The sequence below is a fragment of the Lissotriton vulgaris genome, chromosome 7 (assembly GCF_964263255.1).
Source record: "Lissotriton vulgaris chromosome 7, aLisVul1.2, whole genome shotgun sequence".
NCBI classification, from domain to species: Eukaryota; Metazoa; Chordata; class Amphibia; order Caudata; family Salamandridae; genus Lissotriton; species Lissotriton vulgaris.
Window position 1 is genome coordinate 536,722,464 of NC_141695.1, and position 21,861 is coordinate 536,744,324.

At 41.0% G+C, this 21,861-nt stretch overlaps 1 protein-coding gene across 2 annotated transcripts in view; it reads right to left on the reverse strand.

Moving 5' to 3' along the window:
* Nucleotides 1-21,861, reverse strand: part of PMP22 (peripheral myelin protein 22) — a 377,982-nt gene that overhangs the window by 102,000 nt on the left and 254,121 nt on the right. Inside the window, exon 1 of one of the 2 annotated variants that reach the window (XM_086930612.1) lies at nt 1,009-1,314. The exons of the other annotated variant lie outside the window; for it this stretch is intronic. The gene's annotated coding sequence lies outside the window, so the exon portion shown is untranslated. Of the gene's footprint in view, nt 1-1,008; nt 1,315-21,861 lie in introns of those variants that run through there. 2 annotated transcript variants of the gene reach the window in all.

Genomic DNA, 21,861 nt, shown 5'->3' on the forward strand with positions numbered 1-21,861 from the left:
GCTGCTGACGCCTGAAAGTGCTGCATTACTGCTGGGTGGAAAACACTGCTGTTGACCCCTGAAAGAGCTGCATTACTGCTGGGTGGCAAGCAGCACTGCTGTTGACCTGTTTAGAAGAGTGCTAGACTAGTGCTCCTGGGTGAGAAGCACTGGTATCGCCTCACTGAAAGTGCTGCAGTCCCGCTGGCTACGATTGCCCCCGCTGAAAGCGCTTCAGTATGGTACCGCTGGGTGTAAAGCACTGCGTTTGGCCCCTTGGAAGTGCTGCAGTCATGCTGAGTTGGAAGCAATACCATTGTCCCATTAAAAGTGCAACAGTACTGCTGAGCGAAAGCACCACTATTGTCCCGGCATCCCTCTGAAAGCGCTACAGTCCCGCTGGGTGGAAAGCACTGCTATTGCCCCCTCTGAAAGCGCTACAGTCCCGCTGGGTGGAAAGCACTGCTATTGCCCCCTCTGAAAGCGCTACAGTCCCGCTGGGTGGAAAGCACTGCTATTGCCCCACCGAAAGCGCTGCTGTACAGTACCTCTGGGCAGAGAGCACTGCTATTGCCTCATTGGAAGTGCTGCAGTTCTGCTGAGAAGTGCGGATATCGTCCCTTTATTTTAAAGTGTTACTGTGAAGTGCCGGCACAGTTCCAGTGTACAGAAGTCCTGTTGAGAAGTGCAGTGCTAATCCTTTGCTATCCAGCGAGCCGCTAACACCTCACATTGAAGACAATCTTTGAGGTAAGCGCTACACAAGGTAGCCTAAGCAATTTGAATCGCATATGTTGCCAAGTTCAAGGCACTCTAATGCCAAAAGGAATGCCTGCCGCTGTATCAGTCAGTACATTATTTCTATATTATTTTTTAGGGAATGATAACTTACATGAGACGAAGCCCTAGGGGATGGTGGTGGGCTGTGTATCAGCTTTCGGGACCACACAAGAACTTTACTCAGCAGATGTGAGCAGCTAAATTGCCCCAGTCGGTAAAATGAGAGCGAAGTATAGCGGCCCGACTTACTGTGCACGGCGAGACTCCTGCAACGGGGAACGCGATCCTTCCTTTCCCACAAAGTGCACAGCTGAATCTCACACAGAACTGGAGGTGATGAGGAGATTAAAATGGGCGGTTCGATCCAAGCAGCAGGGTGCGCGCCGTCCGAGTGCCAATCCAAAAGTGAGCTCCCTGGGGCTGTGAGCGGCTGAGGAGTTATAAGGTTCGTCTTTGCCAGTCGGGGACGACGCCCCGATGACGCCTAGGGCTGGGTGTGTCCTCTGTATAAAACTGGAGGCGCGGGGACACACTGTGCTGCTATAAATAACCTCCGGGGAAAAGCAGTCAGGCTGCACCACACAGAAAAGTTATTTTTCACTCACTCTCCTGTTTGACTCACTGGCTGCATGAAATCACGCTCTGGAATGTGACTTCCTTAGCCCTGATCGCTGCCAGGCTGTGCGCATGGCAACCAGGAGGTGACACACAAAAACAGCACGGCGGTGTTTCCCTCTCTGCCCACGTGGTTCAGCCCATGCTGCTTCCTAACCGTGCATCATCTGACAACATCTGCATGCTGGCCCTCGAGCAGTCTTCCTCCATATCTCGCCGCATTCGACAGCTTCCTCCTCAAACTATTTATGGGACGTCTGGTACACACGCGATTATGTGAATGGCACACGCAGTTAACGAATGTTAACTAATGCTCCAAGAAGGAACCCCCACAGCAATTGCGACCAGAGCCAGTGATTGATAAATGAAGATGTGTACCTAAAATATACTTGTGCCAGGGCACAAGTCCTACAAAAAGAAGTGGGGGAATGACCAATTAAGACTATGCAAATGACAGCATGATGTCACGACATAGCGCTATAAAATAAATAAAATAGTGCTATTTAATCAGGCCTGACACGCAAATCGGATTTCCGGGCGGGAGAAAGGAGAGGCGTGAAACGCACAAACTGTCTGGAAGGGACGGAGAAGCAACAGAGCGGGCTGCGGAGTCTGGACACAGGGAGGAAAGACAGAGAGCTTTAGCCGGAGACTGTCAACGTCCGCTTCCTTTCTTGGTAAAGACCCGCAGCGACCACCAACTGGGGCGCACCAGGTTCGAAACGTCAATGCTCAATTAGGTCCAGAACACTCCATGATCCCTCTACAATACACTAGGATTCCTTGGAGATCAATTAATTGCTGGCCTATTAATTACTTGTGTATATAATTGTATCTATTCATTTTCACTGTACATTTTAGCACTTAAGCACTTTTTTCACCAATTGTCACTGAACTGTATCTATGTTTGATGGTCGCACTTTGTATTAATTGTTTGTTACTGAATGAAGTAATTCAGCATGAACATAATTGAATTCTAAACATAAAGACCTATGAATTCAATACCTGGCTACACAATTTATTTATTTCTTTATGTCCTAGGATGCTTGAATCCGGTCCAGGAAAGACATGGCTTGGCAGTTCGGGCTGGACTGTTCCCATGAGGCACAGGGTCAAGGCTGATTTGCATATGGCCATGTCTGAACTGGGGTGGTGTGGAGTGCAAAAAAACGATGGATTTAGGCCCAGATCTCTGTACTGGGGTGAATGTATGACATTGTTCTGCCTTCTGTCCATCAATTGTTGTTTTTGCATTTGTTACCCCGAGTGGGAAGGGTATACTCAGACGTGAGTCCCATGCTCTCCACACCACTGGAGTGAAGCTATCCTGGATGAAGACGGCTGATAGCCAGAAACCGGTCCTAGGATGCTTGAATCCGGTCCAGGAAAGACATGGCTTGGCAGTTTGGGCTGGACTGTTCCCATGAGGCACAGGGTCAAGGCTGATTTGCATATGGCCATGTCTGAACTGTGGTGGTGTGGAGTGCAAAAAACGATGGATTTAGGCCCAGATCTCTGTACTGGGGTGAATGTATGACATTGTTCTGCATTCTGTCCATCAATTGTTATTTTTGCATTTTGAGGAAGCTCACCATGATCCATAAACTTTGGGGAACTTTGAAACTCTGTTCTCTCATGAGCGCAGGGGCTTTTAGGCAGTGAAATTCTGCTCCTGTAGTGAGCGCGAGGGCTGTGGAGTAGTGAGACTCTGTTCCCTCAGTGAGCGTGGCGGCTGTGGAGCAGTGAGAGCTGCACGGGGGCTGTGGAGCAGTGAGACTCTGCTCCCTCAGTGAGCGCAGGGGCTATGGAGCAGTGAGATTCTGTCCCCTCAGTGGGCACTGGGGCTGTGGAACAGTGAGACTCTGTCCCTTATTGCACGCAGGGGCTGTGGAGCTGCGAGATGTTGCTTCCTCAGTGAGAGCTGGGGGCTGTGGAGCAGTGAATAATAATAATAATAATAATATGAAATTTGTAACGCGCTCAGCTTACCCGGGGGCATCCCGGCGCAAACAGACCAGAAGGAGAGACTCAACTAATCACTCCTGTGGAAACAGATAGGTCTTAAGAAGTTTCCTAAATAGTAGGATCTTGGGCTCTGAGCGAATCTTGAGGGGCAAAGAGTTCCAAAGAGTTCCAAAGAGTCACCACCTGTACAGAGAAACGGCTGCCCCCAGAACGAGCTCTCCTTACTCTCGCTGACTGCAGAAGATGTTTTTGGTCCGAGCGCAGAAGGCGTGGGGGCTTATAAGGACGGGCCATGTTAGAAAGGATGGGGTGGCCTTTGCCATGCAGAATTTTGTGGGCCGTGCATAGCGCTTTAAATTTCACCCGCTCCTTCACGGGGAGCCAGTGGAGCGTTTTGAGGGCCGGGGCGGCAGACTGCCTTCTGGGGACATCCATAAGGACTCTCGCAGCTGCGTTTTGCACCTGTTGGAGGGTTTTAAAGGTCGCTTCGGGAGCACCGAGAAACAGCGCATTCCCATAGTCGAGCCTCGATAGGATTAAACCACGTATCAAAAGCTTCTTTGCTGGATCAGGAAGCAGTGGTAACACCTTTCGGGCTGACCTCAGCAGACCAAAGCACACATTCGTATGCAAAGCAGTAGACTGCGGCATTAGCAACTCTGAAAGTTGTCAATTTTCCCTTTGCATATCCTCTACTGTCTCCATCTCCGGCCTCCTTGTGTATCGGCCTCCCGCTACGCTGGGGAATTTCGTAGACTCTCTCATTGAGGCTGTTATTCCACTGGCTGCTGCCTCTGCTCCCTCAGTGAGCATGGGGGCTATGGAGCAGTGAGACGCTGCTCCCTTAGTGAGTGCGGGGGTTATGGGGCAGTGAGCTGCTGCTCCCTCAGTGTGCGCAGGGCTGTGGAGCAGTAAGACTGTGCTCCCTCAGTGAGTGTGGGGCCTGTAGAGTAGTGAGACGATGCTCCCTCAGTGAGCGCGGGTGCTGTGAAGCAGTGAGACTGTGCTCCCTCAGTGAGCGCAGGGGCTGTGGAGCAGTGAGATGCTGCCCCCTCATTGAGCACAGGGGCTGTGTAGCAGTGAGACTCTGTGCTCCCTCAGGGAGGGTGGGGGCTGTGGAGCTGTGAAACTCTGTTCTCTCAGTGAGCGCAGGAGTAGTTAGGCAGTGAGACTATGGTCCTGTACTGAGCGCGGGGCCTGTGGAGTAGTGAGACTCTGTTCCCCCACTGAGGGTGGTGGCTGTTGAGCAGTAAGAGCTGCACGGGGCCGAGAAGCAGTGAGACGCTGCTCCTTCAGTGAGCAAGGGACTGGGGAGCAGGGTGACTCTGCTCCCTCAGTGAGCACGGGGGCTGTGGAGCAGTGTGACTCTGCACCCTCTATGAGTGCTTAGAAAAAGGAGAGTATGTTTTCCAGGTTTATATATGTATTGTTTAAGGTTGAATCCTGTAATCATTGATTCAGATTTCCACTCAAGAAATAGGGTCGGTCCAGTTTTAGAAAAAATAGAATTTTATTGATGCAGAATTGAACATTGACAGCCGACACGTGTTTCGCCCTCTGTGGCAAATTGCGCCAGGGCTTCTCAAGGCTAAATTCAATTTCTTTTTGACATTCTGTTAAATTCTTTAGTATACATCATTGTGGATATATAACACAATAGATTCCTTGAATATTTCAATTTGGAGTTAAATCTCCCGCAAGAGCGTCACGTGTCCACGAAAATGCCGTGCGCAGCAAAGAAGTCCCTCTATGAGTGCGGGGGCTATGGAGCAGTGAGATGCTGCTCCCTCAGTGAGCATGGGGGCTGTGGAGCAGTGAGACTCTGCTCCCTCAGTGAGCAAGGGGGCTGTGGAGCAGTGAAACGGTGCTCACTCAGTGAGGGAGGGGGCTGTGGACCAGTGATGTTGTGTTCGATTTTAGATTCCAAATGAATTTCCCGATTCATGCCCTTATATAGGTACAATTCGCATTGCCCTTATATAGGCATAGAAATCCAGTTCTTATTTAGGCATAGCCCATGCAGCCCAAATAAAGGCATGGTTACTTCCATCCGTTCATCTACGTCACAACGATTTCTTGGAAAACCAGTCTCTTAAGCCGTTAGGGACTTCCTCTTGCTTGGATATTGATTTCTCTAAGAACTCCTTTATTATGCATGAACATCTTTTCCTTAGGGGTTAATTCCTGACGTTCATATGCTCGACTTTACGTCAATACTGGCATTCCTAAACACCTTCAAGGTATAAATATACCTTCACTTACTATGGCAAAGCATGGTATGGTTCGGTGCAGTTCGACTATCTACTTGCACGACGCAGCTCGCTACAGCAAGTGCCGAAGGAAGCCAACTCTCCAGCTGACGCACTGACCAGAAGCTGAACTCCTCCAGCCGAGAATCCAGCTCCAGTGTTTCTGTCTCCCCTTGCGGGGTGTTGGGAAATCGAGTCCTGAGAAAGAGATACCAACCTCTCTCATTCTAAGGTATGGAGCTGATTAGAACCTAGAGAAACCTTTGGCAGTTCTTGGCAAAACTAAACCTATGCTAAAGACAGCACCTACTTCTTCCCTCGAACTAGACCTAGGTTAGGAACACTGGGGTAGGCATATTTTAGAAGCACCAGTTGAGTATTTTAGCCTGTGTTATTTGTGTATGTATTTTTATATATGTCATAGCAACAGACAATGCTATTACAGTATTATTTTATATTACTGTTTATGCTGTACGCATTATACTTCGCATTCTGTCTAACGATTGTAGCAGTTCACCTCTCTTGCATGAGAAAGAAGACTGTTCAATAAACCCCTTTTTAATGAAACGCCTGTCTCTCTATTTCTGTGCAAACTCTTTGGAAACGAAGCATGCACCATTGACTGAGTTAAATAGTTATCTATTGTTTCCACGACTCTGAAGATATTGTTCCGGTTCTAGAGGAAACAATGTAGTCATGTTTATGCGGTTGTCAGTGACTAATCCCTTCTTGTTTACTCGAGAAAGTTTCTAGTGACCTCTGAGTTAGCTGGCATACACAATTAAGTTTAGTATACTCGATAGAGACATACTGACCTCAGTCCTATGTCAAATCTATAGTGTATATTATTCCAATGCGCAGAGCCTATTGTGAATATAGGAACTACACTACATGGCGCCCAACGGTTTGGTAAGGCACTAATTTAACTCTAGATTAGGCATGGGCGGAAAATCCGTTCCGCTCGCGGATTTTGCGGATTTTCGGGAAATTCGCAATCCGCGAGATTCGCGAATCTCCCGCAAAATCCGCAAATCCGCGAGCAGCGGATTTTGCTCGCACTGCTCGCACTGTTCGCGTGAGTTCGCGCCCCGCGAATAAGTGCAAAATTGCAGAAATACGATCTTAGCAAAACTGAAAGTAACTACTTACCAGGTTCAAAAGTTCAGGCTCATCATTAGTAGCCATTTCCTGTAGTGCTTCCTGAGGGGCCCCTCCAGAGTTCAGTTGCCAGTTGAAACTATTATGTGACCCTGCTCTGAACCTCAGAATAGTTACACATATGCCACAAAGGTCCTGAATTACAGCTAAGGGAGACAAGCAGGAGCCAGGCTGGAAGTTAAAATCCATTAATCAGCCCCTAATTCATTATTGTCAGTTGGGGCAGGGCAGGTGTTGTAACTAATTTTGCAACAATGAAAGCACTTAGCAAGTGCAAAAGATCACTAATCAGGGCGCACTAAGGAAGCAGGTGCCAGCTAAAAAAATATTCTGTGACACATTAATCAGCCCCAAATTAATTCAGGTCACTTGAGGCAGGGAAGGTGTGCTTTGCTTTGCCGAAAATAATGTACACTGGACAACCAGAGGGTGTGGTGATGAAACAGAGGGTGGCATGGGTGGGCCAGAGGGTGGCATGAGTAGTCAGAGAGTGGCAGTGGTGACAGAGAGTGGCAGTGATGAAGAAGAGTGTCCCAAACAGGCTGGACACGTAGAAACAACAAGTTCGCAAAACTTGCGACCCGACAGGTAAGTTCGCAAATTGCGAAATTGTAAAAACCCTCGCGAACTGGCAGAAACACGGGCGAACACAAAAAAAAAAAATCCGCAAATTCGCGGGAATTCGCGGATTTTGCGGATTGCGAATCCGCAAATCCGCAAAATTCGCGAACGCGAGATCCGCAAAATTCGCTCATGCTTACTCTAGATACTAAAGTAACTCAGTTGTGCTTTTCTCAGAGACCCCTTTTTCCATAATACTCCAATAGACGTCTGGAGTGGGTCAGGGATAATATCCACCATAGCTGAGTAGGACAAAAATCCTATGTATTCGCTTTTTTGTTTGTTCAACGTTGAAGGATGCAGTGTACCAAAATATTGTGCACCTTATCTTTGTTCCCTTGAAACTTGCTCTATGGGGATAACAACACTGAAACCGGTGGAGCTACCGCTGATTGAGCAGCTTTTAACCTCACAGGTTTCCAAGAAACCGATGTGATCAAAATTTAAGGAAAGCCATCACTATAAAACTTATAAAACATCAAGAGGTGATAGGGCGGTTTTTGTGATAGAGGCACATGAATATCACCAGACAGAGGTATTCTATTCATGAATAGTCTTCCCAGAAGCAAATCCAGTAACACAAATGTTTCACTTCTACAAAGAAGATAATCCACAAGAGGAATACATTACTTTTGAGGATTTTGAATTTCCACTCACATACCAGGAGCATGAGCTCTGGTTTAAATGTGCCCATTAAACCATTTAAATCACATTACCAGGCTCGGTCCACTAGGTAGACCAGGAGCAACATGGCCAATTTTAGCCGGCTATACAACTCATCCTGACATTGACGACATGTCAGACGCAGAATTACTAACTCAACTCAAAGAGTTAATCAGAATTTATAGACAATTGGTTCAATATGTCATGCGGACTCTCACAATCCAACCTGAAGTGGTTATTCCGCAACATATCTCTCACCAGGGGAATACACTAAAAATGACACCACAGACTTTACACACAGACATAGGTAAATTACCTACAAAACGTGAACAAATTCCATTCTGGGTAGCTCAAAAAATTAGTCAAATCGAAGCAGTATTTCCTAATACTAGCCCTCAGGAAAAACACAGAATTTTAACAATCTGTTTACCAATGGGGACCACACCACATCTGGAGGACTGCACCCCTTGGGGTACAGTCTTTGCTGCAATCTACACTAAAACGCACAGTGTTCCATCTATGGCGATAATACCAGACGTCCTGAAACAGATTCAAAACGAATACGGGGCAGAGCCTGCTTTAAATTTGGGTATGAAACTACTGAAAGATTTCAAACAGGTCTCGATGATAGTAATAGCTAATATTAAAGGAGAAGCAGCATCAGTGGCGATACGCCAGAAGTTAAGGGAATTCGATGTAACTGAGCAACCACAGAAAATAGCCAGAATAATTGAAAAATCCTATGAAGAATTAGGCAGAGACAGTTGGGTGTTAAACCAGTGAAACCACAGCTGTCTGAAAGTCCTGAAAAGGTCTTTTCTAAAAACATTACTACTCCTTCTAAAAAGAAGTGGGAAAATAGCAAACAAACTTCTAAAGAGAAGCGTTCTCATTCCAGAGGTAGGTCTCCTCAAAAGGAGCCCTCTGAAAGGAGGTATAACCTCAGGAATAGAGATAATTTGAAAAAACCTGACAGATATCAAGATACTGATACACGTTCCTCTCATACCTTTCAGACTTCGTCACAGAAATCCGAAAGAAGAGGACGGTCAGAACACAAGGAAGAACGCGTAAAGTCCAAAGACAATCAACACGTTCAGAAAAACAAGAATACTCAATTCACCAAAAAGAAGGTAGCAGGTCTAAAAATCAGACATGCCGAGGATCTTGTGGACACAACTCAATATCGGAGAATGGGTTCAGACAAAATGTTGGACAGCGCAGCAGAAGTCACAATAGCTCGCCAGAACCTGAAGGGTCTTCTGGAGACAGTGGACATGAATGAATTCATTCAAGTTTAAACTGCAGATACCAGGGTTAGTTCTCCACAAAAGTTATATGAAACAACACTCTGAATGGAGGAAAACATACTACGAAAAGTGAAAGCACTCTTTTGGGAGTGACTTTCTAAGGGTTATGGTTCAAAACATAGGGTGCTACAAGGGACTTATTTCAGAAATGTTTTCTCTTAGTCAATGAGTGGTATCGCAATTTCACACTCTTAAGTATCCAGAGGATATCAAATTTGTTTTGAACACAGCATAAATGCATGGAAGGTAAAGATAAAACAGAGCAAAAGAAGGGAAGTTTGTTTTGAATCAAATCTTTACTTTGTAAAAGTGACAAGGGATGTGAAAACACAAATTAATTCAAGCAGAAAAAGTCATGAACGAAGAAAGACAGTATTTTTTCTATGGTTCATAACATTGAGTATCAGCTCCAGCTAATTCAAACAAACAACCCAAATTAAACAATAAAAAGTGGTTGTAAGTTGGCGTCTAAAGACAGCATTAAAGGAGATGATAGCAGGATGTCGACGTTTCGGTCTTTGTTGTATTCATCGATAAGACCATCATCAGGACGATGTTTTATTTCAATGCTGTAAACAACTCCCTCACAGAAAAAGGATGTGAGCCAACGTTTTCGGTTTCCAAGCACGCTGGCTAATTAGTCCAGTCGGAGAAGTGTTCTGTTCTATTTTAGGAAAACTCGAGCGGCACGGAAAATAACACCAAAGGTTCGTCTCGATTTCTAAGGGTTATGACATTCTTCTAGCTGAACAAGGCTGGCCACCAGAATTTGTCAGGGAGTGCTCACATGGCGAAGACATCATTATGCCAGCCTTCTCTAATCATATTCCAATAAAATAAAATATATCTATGCCAGGAAATGGGCAGTCGCCCAAGCTCCTGCATTATACAAAAATCATGTAGGATGGGATGAGGACTCACCCCTCCATAAAACCCAGTTAAAAAATCAACCAACTGCACAAAGGCAGTACCCAGTTAAGCAAGAAGCTAAAAAAAATAGGTCACAGAGATTTTAGATCAACTTGAAAACCAGGGGGTGATTGAAACATGCACCTCATCAATGAACAATCCTTTGTTTCCTGTCTCCAAACCAGACAATACATATTGTTTAGTATTGGATTACAGACATCTAAACTCTTGTTGCAAAACATTTGCAGTGCAGAATGCACACAGTACGGCATTAATGAATAACATTGTACGTAAAAAATATAAAACAACATTAGATATTTCTAACGGTTTCTTTTGTCAAAACATTGCACCAGAAAGTAGCTATTTGACCGCTTTCTCAATAATGGGGACACAGGATCACTTCTGTCGTCTCCCTCAACAATTCAAGAATAGTTCTGGGTTTTTCTCAGCAAGGGCAACAGAGTTACTACAAACATATGAAGATGAGGCATTGTCATATGTCAATGACAACTATCTGACAGATATGACTTGGATAAGCACTTGAACTGGATGAACACCATTTTACTGGGATTTGCCTCTGAAGGGTACAAATTCAATTTTAAGAAATCAAGAATTGCCCACCTCAACGTCCTTTTCCTAGGATATGAATTATCAAGTGAAGGCAAAAGCCTGGCAGCCAACTTTTTAGAAAAGTGTGCGCTGCTCCAACCTCCAAAAACGCTGAAAAACTTACAGCCAATTCTAGGATTCCTGAATTTCGGAAGAACTTACATTCTAAATTACGCAGAAAGGTTTAAACCCCTCCACAAATTAATCAAACCTGATTTCAAAACAGTAAATTGATCACAAAAACATACAGAAATTTTGCGTTCATTGCAAACAGACATGTTAGCAACAAAGCATTTGCAAACACGCGTAAACGTACGCAACTTAGTGATCCAAATAATTTCGGGTCAGTGCGAATTCACCTACATGACTTTTAACAAAGGTGTAAAAGTACCAATTGCATACAAATCACATTTGTACACACAAGCAGGAATGAAATTCATTTCTACAGAAAAAATTCTGACAGCTGTTCAAACTGCTGTAGCAAAAGAAAGAGCCCTCGCACAGGGAAAACAAATTATGGTTGTGACACCTGTACCTGCCTTAGAAGCAGTGACAAAAGCGAGCATTCCTAATGCTAAAGCTTTACATCCAAGATAGATACAATGGATTCATTCTCTTACTCCAACAGATGTTGAATAAGTTTTTGATCCTTATTTAAAAACACAAGCATTTCTACAATACGATCAAGAATGTGCTCTACCTACTGAAATTCTCCCTCTTGACCAGTATGAATGGATAATTTATAGTGACGGATCAGCTCAACCTCCTACGGGGGGTAAACAAGCCTATAGTGCGGCATGCGCGATCGTTAAAGGTTGTTGGCCCGATGGCAAATTTAGACCAATGGTCACTAAAACTCAATCCTTAGGAGATTGTACAGCTCAGAGAACTGAACTACAAGCATTCAAGATAGCACTTGAGAATACGGATCGCAAATTCCCCACACTCATAGTGTACAATTCGTTTTATTGTGTGCAATCTTATTATGAATATTTACAGAACTGGCTTCCAAACGGTTTCAAAGATGCAAAAGGTTGCACAATCAAGCATAAAACGCTTTGGGAACAAGTAGGTCAGTTACGAGAAGGACTACAAAACACTCATGTGATACACACGCTGAGTCATCAATGTGATGGCATTCACATTGAAGGGAATTAATTGGCTGATGAAGCCACGAAGGCAGCTGTGCAACGGCCTCCGTAGCTGCAATCACTCGTTCAAAAACGAAAATAGACAGTGAAATAATGCTGGCTGTCAATGCTACATGCAAAGGAGGTGGGACAGTGTTGCCTAATAAATCTCCACTCAAATACCCATATAAAATTGATGCAAAAAACGTTCCTTTTTGCTCGACTCCCTGGAGTGGGGGATAGAGTAATTCCAAACAGGAAACGTGGAGTAGCTTTGATTTACGAAGCACATTTGGGAGAAAGTCTGATACATCAAGGAATCTATAAAACAATATTAACTGTAAAAGAGACGTATTGGTGGCCAGGGATGAATGCTCACATTCATATGTTTGTAATTGACTGCATAGACTGCAATAGAGATCGCAGCACAGAATGCCGCCAGATACCTGACTATAGCAAAGCTAGCCCCGTACCGACACCATTGTTAGACAGCATTAGACTTTCTACACGCAGACGTCCCTGAGAACAAAATCGGTCCCACAAATATTAAGACAAGGTTCATTTTGATGTGGCCTCAGCGCTCGGCTGACGCTCGAACTGTTATAAAAGATTTGCGAGTCTTTATCGGCACATACGCAATCAGCACACTACATTTTGACCGGGGTCCTGCGTTTCACTCTCGAGCTTACAAGGAGGCCATGGCCAATTTGGGTGTTGCATTGCGGTATTCTAGTCCATTCCATTCTGAGGGAAATTCAGTTGTGGAGAAAAAACCAGGACATAAAGCAATCTATAACAGTTAGGGTATTAGGTTTGGGTTACAGGTGGGTCAAACATCTAATAAGTGTCCAACGTAGTCCTAACAACTTGCCAAGAAGTTCTCTAGGGGGTATCACTCCATATGAGGTCCTTTTTGGGACAAGAATGTTGGTCGCAGACCTTGATTGTCAGACATCAGTGGTGGACCAAAAGAAAATTGATATCAAAGATCATTTGGCTGTTTTAAGGGACTTAAATGAACTGAGAACGAAACAAAGCAACGTGTTCCTGAAGCCAACTAACACTGAGGAAAAAACGACCGTTCCAGCAACGCCTGTCTGGATTCCAAAGCTTGGTGATCTAGTCAGAGAAAAGATTGCGGACAAGGAGTAATTTGGGCCTTCTTACAGACAACCAGTATCTGTCCTAGCAATCCACGGATCAAGAACAGTTTTACTGCTGCCCCTTGCTGGTAAAAAGGAGAACAGGTTTGTGTCCATCGACCTGATAAAACCACACTATGTGGCCGATACTAAACAGTAGGCCAAGTGGACTCCGCCAATGTAGCAGACGCACACCACTAGCTACAATCGAAGAGGTTCAAACTGAGAGACTTATCACATTTGAGGAATCTGCAGTGCGAAAAGAAGGACTATGCAACAAAGCTATGGAACTTCTACCTCTTGAGACCCAAATAACTGTTTGTCAGGAAACACCTGTCTACAATGAAGTAGCTCCAGTCTACAATGAAGTACAAGTGATCAAGTGGTTCCAGCGATTATAACGAATCCTGATGCAATCCCAACAATTGACAGAACTGCCTCTGGCTATTTAATTAACTTTGATACATTTTCTGAGGATCCCAGCGAACCTGAAACTACGCCAGCGAAAAGAACTTTCAAAGAACAAGCAAATGACCTTTTTCATCACCTGAAAAAGACTTATCTGGTTTCACCATGGATTGAACTTTGGATTGTGTTGGGAATATTTTTTCTTCTACTTTGGTTGACTCTGGTAATAACTCTGGGTATGCTGATAAATGGAAGATATGTAAAAATGAACACAGCAAGTAAGAACGTCAACTTACTCCTCAAGCCACACAAATCATCCCATTGTGAACAAAGAGACTTGTCATCAGTGACCATCACAGCCGTTCCTATACCAGATGGTATAGCTTGGGACAAAACAGACTATGACATTTTTGGCCCGTCGGAGCTGTTGAAGATTCCACACTTATTCAAGATTTCATTAAGTGACTTTGTTTATCTAGTACCTTTTCTGATGATTGGAACTTCGAGACTGTTAATAATATGATGTCAGCCTTAGAAATGTCTGTAGTATTTACAAATCATGAATATTTAGAAGGTTCATCAGACTATGGACAAATGTATTTTGATAATCATTATGGTCACCATTTCTTGCACAAATCTGCAAATCATAGAAATGTATTAATGTATAACCAATAGGAACATTGTCCTACGCCACCAAAGGGTAGCTCAAAAACTTTTGCAATGAAATTTCCATACTTTTCAGGATTCAACGAATCCAATGCAGAATCGTTTGACTTTAAAAATGTAAACAAAACAGGAATGAAAAGTATGTTAACAAATACCAAACAGATTTATTCTGCAGCATTTTATGCCCAACTGCTTAACCTAGGTATTGACTTTTGGAAAGACAACATTGAGACAAAAACTGTCTGGGGTACAAAAGATTGGCAAGTACAGGGGGTAGAAGCTATGTTTAGAGCCTGATTCATCCCTGAGCAGATTATGTTTTTGAATGACACTGTCCAACAGACGTCTTGTCTTGGGTTAGCCAAGATCAAAGACATGAACAATCCGTCCATACCTACACCTACACCTGATAGTAATAACACTTCAGAGGGGGAGGTCGACTTACATACTATTTTGTATCACAACTGAACAGATCCAGATTGGAATAAATGGTTAATCTGGTCCACAGACACAAACAACTGTCAAGATAGATTCCTGAACAAAATACAGGGTTTCACATTCAATAGGCCAGACCCAAGATATGTTCAAAGACAGCATCCTGGAAAAGTAACAACATACAGTGTACGGAGGCTCTGCCTTGATTGGCTACAAAGATATACACTTAAGGATGTAAAGCAACACTTATTGTTACTTAAAGATGGTGCTGAACTTAGGGAATTCTTGCTAGGACCAAGAAAACTGTGTCATAAACATTTTATATATGCCGGTATATATGCTGCTTATAATGAAGCATTGAAGATTACGCAAGCAGAGACTGTAGAAAGAATACTAGAAATTGATCATATTAATTTATAGAAAACTCTCTGTAGTTGACAGTGGGTTAACAACTCTGTTGTCAAGGGTATATTCATTGGACAGCATAGTGTCTTTTGCCATAGACATCATGGAACAGGACTTGGTCATGTTGCAACATGGTCAGTTGCAACTATGTTCTATCATGCTATTAGGCTGGACGTTGCAAAACCTTCATTCAGGCTATGTGCCTTGCGTTTAATCAATATCACAACACTGTTTTCAGAATTCAATCTCACTGATAAACAGATCAAACTGGCACAGAAGGGAGCAGACTATACAGTGCTGAACACGGAAAAACTGGAAAGATTGCCATTTACAGTAGCAGAGAAACCAGCTACTGAATGGATAATACATGGAACAATCACGCTGCCTGTTATAATTTTCCATTTTCAGTATTTCCTAAAACACATACCAGAAGGCACATATGAAAGGTTGGGTAAAGGATACATCAAGACATCCTGGAAATTACCATACACATGTTGGAGTGGGGGACGTGAAGTGTTTCTTAGCAGTACAACATGTGAAAACACACTCCTTTGTCTGGGCATAAACTTACATAGGGCCTGCGATGGTTCCTCTACCAATTTATCCTGTCACCTGCAAGGTTCACCAGCTGCAGTGATTGATCCAATTTTTGGACAACTTTCGAATGGGAATTACCACATGTTTAATGATCACAGCTGCTGTGGCATGTTGCCAGGTATACCATATCTAGTAACTGTGTCAGCCAGGGTCACTTGCGGTATGCAAGTATTGTTTTCAAAAACAAAGACAGACAGGGAGTCGCCTTTATGGCTTTCACTGAACATCTCTTCAATACAAATTGATTCTTTAAGCAGAATGAAAGCCATTCTTTTGCAAAAAACTGCCACTGACCTCGGTCAACGAGACCTATGATCTACAAATCGCAAGTACTTCTGCCGAGATACATGCCCTCTTAACTACAAACTGCCCTACACATTTCTTGGAAATGTTAAGTTGTATCTTAAACATCTGATACAAGTGGTATTGTACATCTATTTAAGAACGTATGCTCCGGACTGTTAGCACCTTTTCAAGCAGTCCTCTGATTATTTCCAAACTTCGTGCACTCTGTGCTTGGCAGACTGTCCCTCCTTTTGGGACTCGTTGCAGGGATACTATTTTTGCTCCTTCTGCTACGATATGGCAAGCCAAGTCACCAGCACCACTTCAAGAACTCTAGAGAGAGCTCTATTGGAAATGAAGTGTCGTGAGCGAATCATCCAAATTTTGGGATTAACTCATCTACGAGAATTAAATACCACATGGTTTCTGTCATTCAGACCTATCTGGTAAGATTGCATTTCACCTGTTCTACGCTGCCTGCTATGCGGGGAAGAATGCGTGCTAGGCATCTGTCTGACACATCCATCAGTTATGCCAACAGATGTTGATATTTTGCTGGACCCGGTAACGGCCCATGTAAAGTCTTGTACCCAGCGGCTACCAATTCTGATGACGGCATTCATTGAGATCTCACAGACGCAAAATGCTGATGCCGAGGTACGAGAGGAAACTACAGGCAGGCAGGTAACATACGATTCGAATATTGCTAATGCGAACAATGCTGACAGCGATGCTTCACATCGATGTGCAGTTAATCTTCTGGACGTAATCCAACTATCACCTACAATGATAAACTATGTTTTTACGGAATTAGAAGATTTCATGTTTTCTCCAAGCACTAGCACTGACAGTTGAGCTCGGCACACAGAGTCCTGAGAAACTTTGAATTTGATCTTCCCTGTTGAAAACAAAGAACTTTTTCCTATGATAATTAGTTTTTTCCCAATTTGTATTTTTCGTTTTTTCCACAAGTAATCTGCTTAAAGTGGAACTATTAATAGAGAACAATAATTCTTTGAATACTTCCAGAGACAAAATATGACTCTTGTCCACAAACAAACAGTTTTATGTAATCTGAAATGAAATGGTTTCGGCCTTTTTTCTTCAGTATTTACGAGACATTTCATAAATGTATATTTTGGTACACAGTCAAAATATCGAGCTACTTATGTCGACTAGCAGTAATATCAAGTTTTTAACATCGAAGGTAAGAAATGTCGAAGTAGTAAATATCGTTGTTAAAAATATCGATTAGTATGTATTGTAAATAATATCGCGTTAAGTAATGTCGAGATCAGAAATATCGATATATATAATATCGAAAAGTCAAAATATCGACATGTAAAAATATATGTGTTTAATATTTTTTAAATTTTAAATGTTAAATATTTTTGCAATAATATTTAATAATAATATAAAATATTTTTATAATGTATTATATATTTTAGGAGCGGGATGTGTGGTTTATAGGGGATAAGGGTGGGGAGTGTTTTAAAATTATATCGAGAGAATTTAATAATTAGTAAAATAATTAAATAGAAATATAAAATTGAAATATAAAAATGTAAAATAATAAATACATTTTGGAGCGGGATGTTGGGTTTATTGGGGATAAGGGTGGGGAGTGTATTAAAAATATGAATTGAAAATGTAATATTTAACTTTTTTTATATAGAAATCAGAATTAGAAATTAAAATTTAGAAATATGAAAATGAAATTAGAAATTAGAAATTAGTTAAAATTTTTAGGAGCGGGATGTTGGGTTTATAGGGGATAAGGGTGGGGAGTGTTTTACAAATATACATAAAAATATTATTTTTTTGTAAAAAAATTAAATACAAATAGGAATTAGAAATTAAAATTTAGAAATCGGAAATTGAAATAAGTATTTAGAAATTATTTTACATTTTTAGGAGCGGGATGCTGGGTTTATAGGGGATAAGGGTGGGGAGTGTTTTAAAAATATACATAGAAAATTAATATTTTAAAAAAATATTAAATATAAATAGTAATTAGTAATTAAAATTTAGAAATAGGAAATTGAAATTTTAATTTCGAAATTATTATAAATTTTTAGGAGCGGGGTGTAAGGTTTAAAGGGGATAAGGGTGGGGAGTGTTTCAAAAATATATATATATAAATATCAATTTTGGAAACATAAAAAATTTGAATTACCAATTAGAAATTTCAAATTTCAAATAGGAATTTGAAATTTGAAATTAAATTAAATTTTTAAGAGCGGGATGTTGGGTGAAATGGGATAAAGGTGGGGAGTGTTTAAAAAATATATAGAGAGAATTTAAAATTTAGTAAAATAATAAAATATATTATGAATTAGAATTTAAAATTTAAAAATAGGAAATTGAAATTTGAAATTAGAAATAAGATTACATTTTTATGAGTGGGATGTTGCATTTATAGGGGATAAGGGTGGGGAGTTTTTAACAAAAAACCTACATAGTTAGAGTGTTCAGCACCTACCCTAATTAAATGTATAATGGAGTTGGAATAGTAAATAAAATAAGTTCAGTATCCAGGACCTACCCTAATTAAATGTAGATTGGAGTTGGAATATTAAATTAAATAAGTTCAGGGTCCAGCACCTACGCTAATTAAATGTAGATTAGAGTTGGAATAGTAAATTAAATAGGTTCAGTGTCAAGCACCTACCCCAATTAAATGTAGATTGGAGTGGGAATAGTAAATAAAATAAGTTCAGTATCCAGCACCTACCCTAATTAAAAGTAGATTTGAGTTGGAAAATTAAATTAAATAGGTTCGGTGTCCAGCACCTACCGTAATTAAATGTAAAATGGAATTGGAATAGTAAATTAAATACGTTCAGTGTCCAGCACCTACCCTAATTAAATGTAGATTGGAGTAGGAATAGTAAATTAAATAGGTTCAGTGTCTAGCACCTACCCTAATTAAATGTAAAATGGAATTGGAATAGTAAATTAAATATGTTCAGTGTCCAGCACCTACCCTAATTAAATGTAGATTGGAGTTGGAATAGTAAATTAAATAGGTTCAGTGTCCAGCACCTACCCCAATTAAATGTAGATTGGAGTGGGAATAGTAAATTAAATAGGTTAAGTGTCCAGCACCTACCCCAATTAAATGTAGATTGGAGTGGGAATAGTAAATTAAATAGGTTAAGAGTCCAGCACCTACCGAAATTAAATGTAGATTGGAATGGTAAAAGTAAATTAAATAGGTTCCGTGTGCAGCACCTACCCTAACTAAATGTAGAATGGAGTTGGAATTGTAAATTATATAGGATCAGTGTTCACCACCTACCCTAATTAAATGTAGATTGGAGTTTGAATAGTAAATAAAATAAGTTCAGTATCCAGCACCTACCCTAATTAAAAGTAGATTTGAGTTGGAAAATTAAATTAAATAGGTTCGGTGTCCAGCACCTAGCCTAATTAAATGTAAAATGGAATTGGAATAGTAAATTAAATACGTTCAGTGTCCAGCACCTACCCTAATTAAATGTAGATTGGAGTTGAATAGTAAATTAAATAGGTTCAGGGTCCATCACCTACCCCAATTAAATGTAGATTGGAGTGGGAAATGTAAATAAATAGGTTAAGTGACCAGCTCCTACCCCAATTAAATGTAGATTGGAGTGGGAATAGTAAATTAAATAGGTTCCGTGTGCAGCACCTACCCTAATTAAATGTAGAATGGAGTTGGAATAGTAAATTATATAGGATCAGTGTTCACCACCTACCCTGATTAAATGTAGATTGGAGTAAGAATAGTAAATTAAATAGGTTCAGTGTCCAGAACCTACCGTTATTAAATGTAAAATGGAGTTGGAATAGTAAATCAAATAAGTTCAGTGTCCAGCACCTACCCTAATTAAATGTAGATTGGAGTTGGAATAGTAAATTAAATAGGTTTAGTGTCCATAACCTTCCCTAATTAAATGTAAAATGGAGTTGGAATAGTAAATTAAATATGTTCAGTGTCCAGCACCTACCCTAATTAAATGTAGATTGGAGTTGGAATAGTACATTAAATAGGTTCAGTGTCCAGCACCTACTCTAATTAAATGTTAAATGGAGTTGGAATATTAAATTAAATAAATTAAGTGTCCAGCACCTACCCTAATTAAATGTAGACTGGAGTTGTAATAGTAAATTAAATATGTTCAGCGTCCAGCACCTAACCTAATTAAATGTTAAATGGAGTTGGAATATTAAATTAAATAAATTAAGTGTTCAGCACCTACCCTAATTAAATGTGGATTGGAGTTGGAATAGTAAATTAAATAGGTTCAGTGTCCAGCATCTACCCCAATTAAATGTAGTTTGGAGTGGGAATAGTAAATTAAATAGGTTCAGTGCCCAGCACCTACCCCAATTAAATGTAGATTGGAGTGGGAATAGTAAATTAAATAGGTTCAGTGTCCAGCACCTACCCTAATTAAATGCAGATTGGAGTTGGAATAGTAAATTAAATAGGTTCAGTGTCCAGCACCTACCCTAATTAAATGTAGATTGTAGTAGGAATAGTAAATTAAATAGGTTCAGTGTCCAGCACCTACCCCAATTAAACGTAGAATGGAGTTGGAATAGTAAATTAAATAGGTTCAATGTACAGCACCTACCTCAATTAAATGTAGATTTGATTAGGAATAGTAAATTAAATAGGTTCAGTGTCCAGCACCTACCCCAATTAAATGTAGATTGGAGTTGGAATACTAAATTATATAGGTTCAGTGTTCAGAACCTACCCTAATTAAATGTAAAATGGAGTTGGAATAGTAAATTAAATAAGTTCAGTGTCCAGCACCTACTATAATTAAATGTAGATAGGAGTTGGAATAGTAAATTAAATAGGTTTAGTGTCCAGCACCTACCCTAATTAGATGTAAAATGGAGTTGGGATATTAAAATAAATAAGTTCAGTGTCCAGCACCCACCCCAAATAAATGTAGATTGGAGTGGGAATAGTAAATTAAATAGGTTGAGTGTCCAGCACCTACCCTAATTAAATGTAGATTGGAGTTGGAGTAGTAAATTAAATAGGTTCAGTGTCCAGCACCCACCCCAAATAAATGTAGATTGGAGTGGGAATAGTAAATTAAATAGGTTCAGTGTCCAGCACCTACTCCAATTAAATGTATATTGGAGTGGGAATAGTAAATTAAACAGGTTCAGTGTCCAGCACCTACCCTAATTAAATGAAGATTGGAGTTGGAATATTTAATTAAATAGGTTCAGTGTCCAGCACCTACCCCAATTAAATGTAGATTGGAGTGGGAATAGTAAATTAAATAGGTTCAGTGTCCAGTTCATACCCCAATTATATGTAGATTGGAGTGGGAATAGTAAATTAAATAGGTTCAGTGTCCAGCACCTACCCCAATTAAATGTAGATTGGAGTGGGAATAGTAAATTAAATAGGTTGAGTGTCCAGCACCTACCCTAATTAAATGTAGATTGGAGTTGGAATAGTAAATTATATAGGTTCAGTGTCCAGCACCTACTCCAATTAAATGTAGATCAGAGTGGGAATAGTAAATTAAATAGGTTCACTGTCCAGCACCTACCCTAATTAAATGTCAAATGGAGTTGGAATAGTAAATTAAATAAGTTCAGTGTCAAGCACCTATCCTAATTAAATGTAGATTGGAGTTGGAATAGTAAATTAAATAGGTTCAGTGTCCAGCACCTACCTTAATTAAATGTAGATTGGAGTTGGAATAGTAAATTAAATAGGTTCAGTGTCCAGCACATACCCCAATTAAGTGTAGATTAGAGTGGGAATAGTAAATTAAATAGGTTCAGTGTCCAGCACCTACCCCAATTAAAGTAGAGTGGAGTTGGAATAGTAAATAAATAGGTTCAGTATCCAGCACCTACCCTAATTAAATGCAAAATAGAGTTAGAATAGTAAATTAAATAGGATCAGTGTCCA